Raw genomic sequence first — 14131 nt, 5'->3', positions numbered from 1 at the left:
ACAAAATACTAGCAAATCGAATACAACAACATATTAAAAAAATAATACATCATGATCAAGTGGGATTCATCCCAGAATCTCAAGGATGGTTCAACATACGTAAAACAGTTAACGTAATACACCATATCAACAAAACAAAGAACAAAAACCACATGATCTTATCAATAGACGCAGAAAAGGTTTTTGATAAAATACAACACAATTTTATGTTTAAGACTCTCAACAAAATGGGTATAGAAGGAAAATATCTCAACATGATAAAGGCCATATATGATAAACCATCAGCTAACATCATATTAAATGGCACTAAACTGAAAGCTTTCCCCCTTAAATCAGGAACAAGACAGGGGTGTCCACTCTCTCCACTCTTATTTAATGTGGTACTAGAGGTTCTAGCCAGAGCAATCAGACAAGACAAAGAAATAAAAGGCATCCATATTGGAAAAGAAGAAGTAAAGGTATCACTTTTTGCAGATGATATTATCCTATACATCAAAAACCCCAAAGAATCCACAAAAAGACTACTAGAAACAATAAGCCAATACAGTAAGGTCGCAGGATACAAAATTAACATACAGAAGTCAATAGCCTTTCTATATGCCAACAATGAAACAACTGAGAACGAACTCAAAAGAATAATCCCCTTCACGATTGCAACAAAAAAAATAAAATACGTAGGAATAAACATAACAAAGAATGTAAAGGACTTATATAATGAAAACTATAAACCATTGTTAAGAGAAATCGAGAAAGATATAATGAGATGGAAGAATATTCCTTGTTCTTGGTTAGGAAGAATAAATATAATCAAGATGACCATATTACCCAAAGCAATATACAAATTTAATGCAATTCCCATCAAAATTCCAATGACATTTTTTAAAGAAATGGAGCAAAAAATCATCAGATTTATATGGAAGTATAAAAAACCCCGAATAGCCAAAGCAATCCTAAAGAAAAAGAATGAAGCTGGGGGCATTACAATACCTGACTTCAAACTATATTATAGGGCCATGACAATCAAAACAGCATGGTATTGGCAGAAAAATAGACACTCAGACCAATGGAACAGAATAGAAAGTCCAGAAATAAAACCACATATATATAGTCAAATAATTTTTGATAAAGGGGCCAAGAACATACAATGGAGAAAATAAAACCTCTTCAATAAATGGTGCTGGGAAAACTGGAAAGCCACATGCAAAAGAATAAAACTGGACTACAGTTTGTCCCCTTGTACTAAAATTAACTCAAAATGGATCAAAGATCTAAACATAAGACCTGAAACAATTAAGTACATAGAAGAAGACATAGGTACTCAACTCATGGACCTGTGTTTTAAAGAGCATTTTATGAATTTGACTCCAATGGCAAGAGAAGTGAAAGCAAAAATTAATGAATGGGACTACATCAGACTAAGAAGTTTTTGCTCAGCAAGGGAAACTGATAACAAAATAAACAGAAAGCCAACTAAATGGGAAATGATATTTTCAAACAACAGCTCAGATAAGGGCCTGATATCCAAAATATACAAAGAACTCATAAAACTCAACAACAAACAAACAAACAATCCAATAAAAAATGGGAAGAGGACATGAACAGACACTTCTCCCAGGAGGAAGTAGAAATGGCCAACAGATATATAAAAAGATGTTCATCTTCTTTAGTTATTGCTGGGGTCCAGCCCCGGGGGGGATCCAGGGGTCCCACAGGAAGAGATGGCGTCGGCGAAATCGAGTGAGAGAGCCAAATTCTTTATTCCCTGGTTAGCATTTACTGCCAGGCATCTCCGCCAATGCCTGGTCTAACTTTACTTTTTATGCACACACACTAAGTTACAATCACATGGTATTTTGAATACATCATTGTTTTAGTTTCACTATGGTTACATATTTTTAGATAACAGTTAATTCATAGCTATAAGCTACAAGTCAGGTGGTAAGTTATTCAAAGTACAGTTATACAATAACTTGAATAGTAATAACAATATTGGTACAAACTTCTAAAAGATTAGTACTAATTAATAACTCTATTTTACTGTTGTTTTGAGTCAAGGGCGCAGAGAGAGATAGCAGTCAAAATTATCAAGGACTAGCAAAGGACCACCGCTTGCTCAGGCAAATAGCCTTGAGTTCATGTAGTGTCCTAATTCTATTTTCACAAGACTACAAAAGGCTTGCTATTTAAGAAACTAACATAGCATTAAGAGTAATTTTTACTTAAAGATACATAGAGTGCACCTGCAAGATAGCTAGTAGCAACATAATATCAGAAGGCAGTAGTTGCTATTGCTGCTATGAATCCCACCACATTCCTCTCCTTATTCTTGGAAAATACAAAAGTCTCATGAGAATGTTTTACTGAGAAAAGCCCAGCAACTGCCTTCAGTGACAAAATAAGTCTTTTAACAAAACATTCTTTACTTGCCAGCTGCACTCCCATCCAAGGCCACGCAACAGGCCACTCCACTACACCTTACCTAAGATTCTAATGTCTAGTTAAACTTTATACATTTACTATATTTATACACTAGTTGTTTTAACTTTATTCTTTCTAACATGATTAATAAGAAGAAAATCTCCTACAAACTTAACCCTTTATGAGGGATATCATGGCCAGCCTCTTATGTTTATGAGCCTAGTTCAAGGGGCTTACAGGCTTTTCTGTGGAACTTACACCTTCTGTCTCATTTCCAAAGAAATTACTACGAATCTACAGGGAAAGCACAGTACTATTATCCCTGTGCCATAAATAATAGCACACATCCAAAAAGGGGGGAATATAAGGCCAGATTAATTCAAAAGATTAAAGGAGGAAGTGTCGTTGTGTCTTTCCTTTGTGGTGACTTTGTCAACCCGCAGCTGTTGGTCTTCACTGCGGTGACTCTATCAACCAGTAGCCATCGATCTTCTTTTGCTGTGACTTTGTCAACCAGCAGTGGTGGATCTTCTCCTGCTGTGACCTAGTTAGCCAGCATTAGTGGATCGGCTCCCGACAAGTTATTAGAGAAATGAAAATCAAAACTGCAATGAGATACCACCTCACACCTGTGAGATTAGCTATTATTAACAAGACAGGTAATAGCAAATGTTGGAGAGGCTGTGGAGAAAAAGGAACCCTCATCCACTGTTGGTGGGAATGTAAAGTAGTACAACCATTATGGAAGAAAGAATGGTGGTTCCTCAAAAAACTGAAAATAGAACTACCTTATGACCCAGCAATCCCTCTACTGGGTATATACCCCCAAAACTCAGAAACATTGATACGTAAAGACACATGCAGTCCCATGTTCATTGCAGCATTGTTCACAGTGGCCAGGACATGGAAACAACCAAAAAGCCCGTCAATAGATGACTGGATAAAGAAGATGTGGCACATATACACTATGGAATACTACTCAGCCATAAGAAATGATGACATCGGATCATTTACAGCAAAATGGTGGGATCTTGATAACATGATACGAAGTGAAATAAGTAAATCAGAAAAAAACAGGAACTGCATTATTCCATAAGTAGGTGGGACATAAAAGTGAAACTAAGAGACATTGATAAGATTGTGGTGGTTACGAGGGGAGGGGGAAAAGGAAGAGGGAAAGGGGGAGGGGGAGGGGCACAAAGAAAACTAGATAGAAGATGACAGAGGACAATCTGACTTTGGGTGATGGGTATACAACATAATTGAAAGACAAGGCCCTGGCCGGTTGGCTCAGCGGTAGAGCATCGGCCCGGCGTGCGGGGGACCCGGGTTCGATTCCCGGCCAGGGCACATAGGAGAAGTGCCCATTTGCTTCTCCACCCCCCACCCCCTCTTTCCTCTCTGTCTCTCTCTTCCCCTCCCTCAGCCAAGGCTCCATTGGAGCAAAGATGGCCCGGGCGCTGGGGATGGCTCCTTGGCCTCTGCCCCAGGCACTAGAGTGGCTCTGGTCGCGGCAGAGCGACGCCCCAGAGGGGCAGAGCATCGCCCCCTGGTGGGCAGAGCGTCACTCCTGGTGGGTGTGCCGGGTGGATCCCAGTTGGGCGCATGCGGGAGTCTTTCTGACTGTCTCTCCCTGTTTCCAGCTTCAGAAAAATACAAAAAAAAAAAAAAAAAGAAAAAAAGAAAGACAAGATAACCTGGACTTGTTGATCTTTGAATATATGTATCCTGATTTATTGATGTCGCCCCATTAAAAAAATAAAATTATAATAAAAAAAAGAAAAAGATACTAGAGGATAATCATTAGCTGTTTATAAGAAAATGTCAATAGTTGTGGTGGAGTAGAGCTAATATACTGAAACTCTCACAATTGTTCCAAAAAAAAAAAAAAAAGGATGACCTTGGCCAGTTATCTCAGTGGATAGAGCATCAGCTTAATGTGTGGATGTCCCAGGTTTGATTTCCAGTCAGGGCGCACAAGAGAAGTGACCATCTGCTTCTCTACCCTTCTCTCTATCCTTTCTCTCCCTCTTCTTCTCCCACAGCCAGTGGCTCAATTAGTTCAAGCATTGCCCTGGGCACTAAGGATAGCTCTGTTGTTCTGAGCATCAGCCCCTAGAAGGGTTGCTGGGTCTATCTTGGTCAGGATTCATGGTGGGAATCTGTCTCATTATCTTTCCTCACTTAAAAAAAAATGTTCATGGACATTAATCACACAAAAAAGAACGAACACAGAAAGCCCTTAAAGTACCCAATATTCTTCAATGGTTGTCTTATTTTTCTTGTTCATTAGATGCAGAAACTAGAGCAGAAACAATAATTGTTACTTATAAATCAATTCATTCTCTAGGCATCAAAAATATTTCTAAATTTCTCAGTTACAGTTTTTTCTTTATAAAATGAGGATAACAATATCATACATACTATTTATAAAAAAGAGTAATTAGATCACAATTATAACCCAAAATTAAGCCATCAAACTTTTATATAATGGAATTGTTTTTAGTATTTTGCCATTCAGTAGTGTAAAGCAGAATTAAGTTGAACTAAGAATTCACAACACTGCTGTCTTCATCTCCTTTTGTGAGATGGCTATCTTAATAGACTCATGGAAATGCCTGAAAGATTATGACAGCCTTTTATATGTAGGTGACCACTAGCATTCCAGAAGGAATCTGTGTCCATCAATTCAGGCTTTGTGAGAAATCAAATAACCTGTACAAGTATCTAACACCCGCCTTGGAGTACCTAGAATGACTTTATTTTAGAGAGTTAATTCAACTTGGGGGTTTAGATGCAGTAAAGATATGTCGACCTTCCCTTGCCTTAGAAACATGTTTCTAATATTCTTATTTGTTTTGTCCTGCTATTTTTTTTACTATTACAAAGAAAATGAGTGAAACAGTCTTTCATAAAAACATAAAAATACTCTTGTAAACACTCATCTTCATAAATAATTTGATAAAGGTAGCTTCATCTCCAGTATAAAGATCCCATTAATCCCATTATAATTAACTTAATCTCTCATCACAAGTTTTGCTGCTCAGATCATCCCACTAGCTCTAACCACTGGCCCATTATGTCAATTTACAGATTCTAGAAATCCATAGCCATGCCTCTTTTCACTTTATAAACTCCTATAGATTGCATGCCAATTTTCTGTTAATGTTTCCAAGTAGATCATTGATTTAGGGCAATAATCCTGCCCTACAAATTTCTTGCTTTGTAGCTGGGTCATATAATTACTACTCCACAAATGCCACTGGATTTGAATCCTTTTTGATTTTCAAGTTAATGTCATTGTTAACCTGTCCATGCCCAACTATGGCACAGACATGATACCATGAGCAATAAGGTATGCTAAGTAAATTATGGGTTTCTTAAGGAACAATGTGCATTGTGGTCATTTCAGGCTTTCAGACAATTCCATTGAGAGAGTGCAAATGAGGATTTGGATGCAAACTAACAGTGCTACTCCAATGATATAATCCAGACAGGCACCTAATCTGTTTATGTAAAAGCCAGCTGCTAAACCTTTTTAAATCATCTATATGTTACTATTCATATCCTAATCTCAGTATATCCAAAAATAAACTATCCTTTCAGCCAGCAAATCCAAGCAGTGGTGTGTTTCCCAATTGGTGGCATGTCTGTGATAAGAAGTTAATTCCTCTTGTCAATCACTTGAGAGCCGCTCTTCTGCTAGAGTAAGAATTAAGTCATGTAGAAGATATTTCTTAAACTGGTCAAGGGACTTAATAAAATGTTGTGAAGTGAGTTTAACAGAAATCTTTTAACTCTTGTTGGAGTAAGTGAGTAAGTTAATGACTATAAGATTAAGTTCAAGAGCTGGTGCAGCTTGTTGGAGAGAGCTGACATCTTTTCACTGGCAGCTGGCTGGGTGCAACAGTGTTCTGTGCCTGTTGTTGCCACGTCCACAATCTGCCTGGCAGGGTGCCCTATGCTGTGCCTGGGCAATTTATAAAAACACTGAGATCAAGAGAGATTACTGTCTTTTAGGATTTGTCAGAGTAAGGAATATACATTTCAATGTCTTACAATAATTTTAGGAAAAGCACCAGTGCCAGGACTTCTTTCCCTTGTGCGTACAGGCTGAAATGCCACAGGCTGAAATGCCAGTTTAACGCCTGGTTACCTCTTCTTAGAAGTCTTTGAAACTGATCCAGGTTGCCCTTCTCCAGTTCCTCATATCAAGTGGCCCTGAGTTCTAGGCATTGGCTATTGGATACATGTATTTAATTGTTTGGTGTGTTATATTATTATCTTTACAAAGAGATAACTTTGTTCTGGACTCTAATTAGGAATTAGAACTCTGTGTCCACTGAGAATAGTCCTGCACTGTACACATTTTTTTTTTTTTGTATTTTTCTGAAGCTCGAAATGGGGAGAGACAGTCAGACAGACTCCCGCATGCACCCGACCAGGATCCACCCGGCACGCCCACCAGGGGTGAGGCTCTGCCCACCAGGGGGCGATGCTCTGCCCCTCCAGGGCGTCGCTCTGCCGTGACCAGAGCCACTCTAGCACCTGGGACAGAGGCCAAGGAGTCATCCCCAGCGCCGGGGCCATCTTTGCTCCAATGGAGCCTTGGCTGCGGGAGGGGAAGAGAGAGACAGAGAGGAAGGAGGGGAGGAGGGTGGAGAAGCAAATGGGCGCTTCTCCTATGTGCCCTGGCCGGGAATCGAACCCGGGTCCCCCACACGCCGGGCTGACGCTCTACCGCTGAGCCAACTGGCCAGGGCTGTACACATTTTTATATCTTCCAAAACAGGGGTCCCCAAACTTTTTACACAGGGGGCCAGTTCACTGTCCCTCAGACCATTGGAGGGCCGGACTATAAAAAAAAAACTATGAACAAATCCCTATGCACACTGCACATATCTTATTTTAAAGTAAAAAACCAAAACGGGAACAAATACAATATTTAAAATAAAGAACAAGTAAATTTAAATCAACAAACTGACCAGTAATACCATGGGAACTAGGATCCTCTCACTGACCACCAATGAAAGAGGTGCCCCTTCCAGAAGTGCGGCGGGAGCCAGATAAATGGCCTCAGGGGGCCGTATGTGGCCCGTGGGCCATAGTTTGGGGACCCCTGTTCCAAAATAACAAAATCCCTGGTCCTCTTCTAATAACACTTTTACTTCCAGATAGTCTCATTTTTTTCTTTTTATAAACAAACAAACAAACAAACAAACTTTTAAAAGAGTTTTCAATCTATACTTTTTTCAGTTGCTCCCCTCCTATTCCCCATTGTGCCAACTTCCATCTGGCTTTGGCTGCCATCAGTAGACAATATTCTCTTATTAAGATCACCAACTACCTCCACATTGCTAAATCCAATATTAAATTTTCCTCTTAGTTAACCCGTCCATTCCATATATTATAGTTGTTCATTTTCTCCTGCTTGAATCCACAGTTTCCAGTTAGCTTCAAAGGTACCACATTCTTTTGGCATCTGTCTAGATAAGGGGTCCCCAAACTTTTTACACAGGGGGCCAGTTCACTGTCCCTCAGACCGTTGGAGGGCCGGACTATTAAAAAAACTATGAACAAATCCCTATGCACACTGCACATATCTTATTTTAAAGTAAAAAAACAAAACGAGAACAAATACAATATTTAAAATAAAAAACAAGTAAATTTAAATCAAGAAACTGACCAGTATTTCAATGGGAACTGTGGGCCTGCTTTTGGCTAATGAGATGGTCAATGTGCTCCTTTCATTGACCACCAATGAAAGAGGTTTCCCTTCCGGAAGTGCAGCGGGGGCCGGATAAATGGCCTCAGGGGGCCGCATGTGACCCGCGGGCCGTAGTTTGGGGACCCCTGGTCTAGATTTTCTTCATCTCTTTAACACACACCTACTCATTTCTCTTCACCATTAAGTACCGGACTGCCCTAGGGCCTCAACTCCTTCAATTTCACTCTGCTTCCTTGAAGATCTCCCCTTGTTTTAAACTTTTACCAATCATCTGTATGCGGGTGACTTCTAAATTTAATTATCTGCCTACATGTATCCCATGAATCACAGTCATTCTCCTATCAACTACTTTACTTTCCTACTGAATATCAAATAGACATTTAAAGTTAATATGTTAAAAATGGAGCCTCTGATTATCTACTTCCCAAATCTGCTGTTCCCTTGATCTTGTTCACCTTAGTAATCTCAGTAAATTGTATCTCTCATCATCCACTTGGACAGGTCATAATTTTTAGTGCAATTTTGACTCCTCTATGTCTCTCACAACTATCTTTTAGCATTTAATCATTAGCAAATAATTTAGGTTATTTCTTCAAAATATATCCACAATCCAACTCTTTATTATTATCTTCATTTATTATCACTCAGTTGCAAACCTCCATCAATCTTTCACCTGGCTTATTGTAATAATGTACATAATCTCTGGAATTTTTCTTTAGCCTCCTCTCAGTTGGTTCTAGTTCTTTACACAGTAACAGCTGTGGTCATATATGCAAAACTTAAGTCAGTTCAGGATACACATCTATTTAAAACCGTTCAATACTTTTTGATCTTAGAGTACAAACCAAAGAAAGTCCTTAAGGAATTACCCATTTGCTCTCTTACCTCATTATTGTTCTGTGCTTATGTTCTGTAATTCTAGTTTTAACTCACTTTTATCCAGTCAGATGCTACCTTGCAGTTCTGCAAATATGTCAGTTGCCCCCATTTAAAGTTCTTACTCTTGCTTTTCTTCTTTCTGGAAACACACTTCCCTAGATAAATCCAAAGCTTTCCCACTTGTCCCCTTTATGTCTTTATACAAATGCTACCTTCTCAGTGAAACTTCACTAACCATCCTATCTAATATGTAACACATTCCCCAACTCAGGTTTTTTATTCCCCTTCCTTTTTGATTTCTCTCTATAAAATCTATCTCCACCCATAAGGCCAATGTTATACTTATTTGTTTTGTTTATATATTTGTACATTTTTTACTAAGATGTGCTCCACTGGACAGAATTTTGTTCTGTTTATTTATTGCTGTATGCTTAGCATCCAGAACCACCCAGGCAGACAGTAACACTAAAAAAAAAATCATTAAATATGAATACATGAATGCAATGGTTGCCTAGTAAGCATTTGTTTGATTAAATTTATTGATGCTGCCCAATAATTAATTACATAAAATATTGATAGATGATTAGTTTCTTCTGGAAATCATTTTAATACATAAAAGACAGCAGAGTATTAGCTACAGAGCTCAATAGACTTCATCTCTTAAGTTCCAGAACCACTATTCACTAGCTATTGCTTCTATGCCTCCCAGTACCCATCAAATGTGTTCCGTGACAGCTGAAAATGAAAACCAAGCAAACATAAAGTACCTGACTCAGTTTCCAACACAAAAAAGCTACTCTTTTTTAAGTATATGGCAATTTTCTTGGATATTATATGAAGCAAATTTATTAAATAGTAAGAAACCCTAGGTGTGAAAATACAAAATTAAATATTTTTTGTAAAATATACACAAAATAAATTAAAGTTTTTCTAAAACTTCTCACTAAAATTCAACTCTTCTGAATACTTCTTTCCATCTGAGTTATTGATGTCCATGTCTTTCCACACAGCATCCTTCTGTGTTTGTTACATTAAAAGCATCTGAGGGGCAGCATTTCCTTATAGTATGCTCTAAAATTCCTCTAGGACTTTCTCCAAATTTCTAATATACACTCTGCAAATTTTATTGTACATTATTTGCACAAAATGACAACTATAGCATGACTGCACCTGGATAAAAATGACTGCAAACTGCATGCTAATATCAGAATTGCAAATATGTAAAAAATGAAACAACAAAACCACAAAAACATGACTTCGAATTAATGAACTATGGTAATAAAGAAATTCTTTTGCCCTTTATTTTTTGCCCAGTGAAGTAGAAACTGAGAGATAACCCTGGACGTTTGGCTCAGCGGTAGAGTGTTGGACTGACGTGTGGATGTCCCAGGTTCAATTCCCAGTCAGGGCACACAGAAGTGCCTATCTGCTTTTCCACCCCTCCCTCTCTCCTTTCTCTCTATCTCTCTCTTCCCCTCCCGCAGCCAAGGCTCCACAGGAGGAAAAGTTGGCCCAGACCCTGAGGATGGCTCCATGGCCTCTGCCTCAGGCACTGAAATGGCTCCAGCTGCAAGGGAGTAAAGCCCCAGATGGGCAGAGCATCGCCCCCTGGTGATCATGCTGGGTGGATCCCGATCGGGCACATGCTGGAGTCTGTTTGCCTCCCCATTTCTCACTTCAGAAAAATACAAAAAAAAACCAAAATAACAAAAAAAAAAGGCAAAAATGTTTGCTTAAAAAAATAAAAAATTGAAAAAAAACCTGAGAGATAAATTTTACTTATTTGAAATAAAAAAACCTAATTAAGATTGAATTTGTATTTTTAAAACTGTATTTCTAAAAAAATAAATAGGGCTTTAGTCTTTATTTTTTAGTTCATTGTCTCAAATATATCTTTAGAAAATTTTTCTCTTAGGCCTTTTGTGCTCTTAATCAAATATGTCTTAACACATTTTTATGGCATTAATTTATTTTTGCACATGTAATTACAAGAAAGGCCTAAACACAACATGTCAATTTGTTAATAACAATGACCATTTTTAGTCAACTTACCAACTCTCTTCCCAGTTTACTAGCATTTCAAGGGAAACCCAAGAAGCTTAGTCCAATTTCAAGTGGCAAAGGTCTTCTCCTTGATCAAACTCTACTCATGCTTCCCTAAACTCTTTTAACTGAGCTTGACTTTTGTACTTCTTATTTACTTGTTTATATTCTAAATTTACTAGGAATCCTAAGTCATTTTAGCTAGAATACCCATTCTCCATATCTTCTCAAGATTCTCATTCACTACCATGTTCTTGGTCATATCTGGTCACCATGGCCAGCCTTCAGCAAAATACTGTTAGATTGGTTTGACCACAATCTCCCCTCACCCTTGATGTTTTCTCTTACTAATTTCCATCCTTTGATCCCTGCTCTGCTCTTTGATTATAAATTTCCATTTGTCCTTGATGTTGCATTTGGAATTGATTCCAGTTCTATATTGGCATCTCTTTTTCAGTATTGCAGTAGTGTGAACAAAATTTGTTTTTACCTCCTTAACTACTACTGTTCTGCTCTGATTATTCTTTAACACTGGTGAAGACAAAGGGCAGACTTACAAAGATTTCTCTAGTAGAATAAAAAAGCAGACATAAGAATCTATTATATGGAGGTTCAAAAGGAGGTAGTGACTTCTCTGAACTTCTACCTCCTTATCCTCTGTGATTTAGGCAATTGTTGGCCTCATAAGAGATAAAGAGACAGACTGTTTTGGGGCTATAATTAGTGCCCACAGGCATCACAATTTTTGAAACTGAAAATGAACTTCTTCATCTAAGCAAAGAGACTGAATAATAGATAATGTACTGCTCTTAGATGAAGGGCAGTTAAAAAGAGAATAGTCATTGTTCAGAGGCTGCTTTTTTAAAGATGAGAATTTCTATTGTACTTGTGAAGCAGAGTTTTAAACAATTTTATAAAGTAAATGTCTTCTCACTTTCTCTCTGCCTTCACTTATTTCATTATTAAAAAACAATTATTATAAATTTTGGTTACTAACCCATTATTGGATGTATTGGTGAATATGTTCTCCTATACTGGGGTTGTCTTTTTATTTTGTTAACAGTTTCTTTTGCTATACAAAAGCTTTATAGTTTGATGTAGTCCTATTTGTTTATTTTTTTTCTTTACCTGCCTGAGGACATAGATCAGAAGACAAGAGATGTCTGAGAGTCTACTGCCTATGTTTTCTTCTAGAAATTTTATAGTTTCATGGCTTACATTTAAGTCTTCTACTCATTTTGAATTTATTTTTGTGTATGGTATAAGTTATTGTTCTAGTTTTATTTTAAAACTCAACATCATGAAGACAAACCATTCAATTAAAAAGTAAGCAAAGGACCTGAGTGGACACTTCTCTAAAGAGGACATACAAGTAGCCAATAGGCATATGAAAAATTGCTCAACATCACTTATTATCAGAAAAATCCAAGTAAAAACCACAATAAGATATCACTTCATACCTACCAGAATGGCTTGCATTAACAAATCAACAAACAAGTGCTGGCAAGAGTGTAGAGAAAAGGAAACCCTCCTGCCTTGATGGTGGAAATGCGAACTTGTGCAACCACTGTGGAAAACAGTATGATACTTCATTAAAAAATTAGAAGTAGGCCCTGGCCGATTGGCTCAGCAGTAGAGCGTCGGCCTGGTGTGCGGGTCACCCGGGTTCGATTCCCAGCCAGGGCACATAGGAGAGGCGCTCATTTGCTTCTCCACCCCCCCTCCTTCCTCTCTGTCTCTTTCTTCCCTCCCTCAGCCAAGGCTCCATTGGAGCAAAGATGGCCTGGGCGCTGGGGATGGCTCCTTGGCCTCTGCCCCAGGCACTAGAGTGGCTCTGGTCGCAACATGGCGACGCCCCGGAAGGACAGAGCATCGCCCCCTGGTGGGCAGGGCATCGCCCCTGGTGGGTGTGCCGGGTGGATCCCGGTCGGGTGCATGCGGGAGTCTGTCTGACTGTCTCTCCCCGTTTCCAGCTTCAGAAAAATACAAAAAAAAAAATTAGAAGTAGAACTGCTTTATGACCCAGCTTTCCCACTTCTAGGAATTTATCTTAAGAATGCAAAAACACTAATTCAAAAGAAGATATGTACCCTCATGTCTATTATTATTTACAGTAGCCAATATCTGGAAACAGCCCAAATGTCAGTGAGTGAGTGGATAAAAAAAGCTGTGGTACATTTAGATAATGGAATATTATGTGGCCATAAAAAAGAAGAAAATCTTACCTTTTGTGACAGCATGGATGGACCTGAAGACTATTATACTAAGTGAAATAAGCCAGACAAAGAAAGACTAAAATAATATGATCTTATATGTGGAATCTAATTAACACAATAAACTGAGGAACAAAATAGAAACAGAGAGGGTCACTGGGAATAGATGGACAGCTCTCAGAGGGAAGAAAGAAAGGGGGAGCTGATTCAAAGGAGATGAAGGGAGTAGCCAAAACCTATATATTGATACATAACACATATATACAGACAACAAGGTAGCAATAGCCAGAGGGAAGGGGTGTTGGAGGTAGCGGAAGGGAGGCAAAGACAGGGGAAAGGTGGTAGAAAGAGACTTTGCATGGGTCATGGGGTTGTACGATGTGGTGTTACATTGAGTGGGACTCTTGAAACCATGTCAATACAATAAATTAAAAATTACATTTTAAAAGAAAGTTAAAAAGATAAATGATTATTAATGGCGACTACTCTTGTTTTACGTGCTGAGAAAATATAAAAAGAATTTACAAAACTTATTTTCACTACTTAAAATTTTCATCAACAATTTAAAAGTAATACCTAGCCCATTACGTACAAGTATCAACAGTTCCAGGTTGCTTTAATCTATTTGGGCTGCTCCAAAAAATGACTATCAACTGGGTGGTTCAGAAACAATAAACATTTCTCACTATTTTGGAACCAGGAAAGTTCATGATCATGGTGCCAACAGGTTCAGTGCTTGATGAGCGTCTGCTTTCCCAGACTCTCTGTGACCTCATACGGCAGAAGGTGACAAACTAGCTCTCCAGAGTCTCTTTTATAAGGACACTAATCCCAATGATAAGGATCCACT

The sequence above is a fragment of the Saccopteryx bilineata genome, chromosome 5 (assembly GCF_036850765.1).
Source record: "Saccopteryx bilineata isolate mSacBil1 chromosome 5, mSacBil1_pri_phased_curated, whole genome shotgun sequence".
Taxonomy (NCBI): Eukaryota; Metazoa; Chordata; class Mammalia; order Chiroptera; family Emballonuridae; genus Saccopteryx; species Saccopteryx bilineata.
This window is presented reverse-complemented; position numbering follows the sequence as displayed.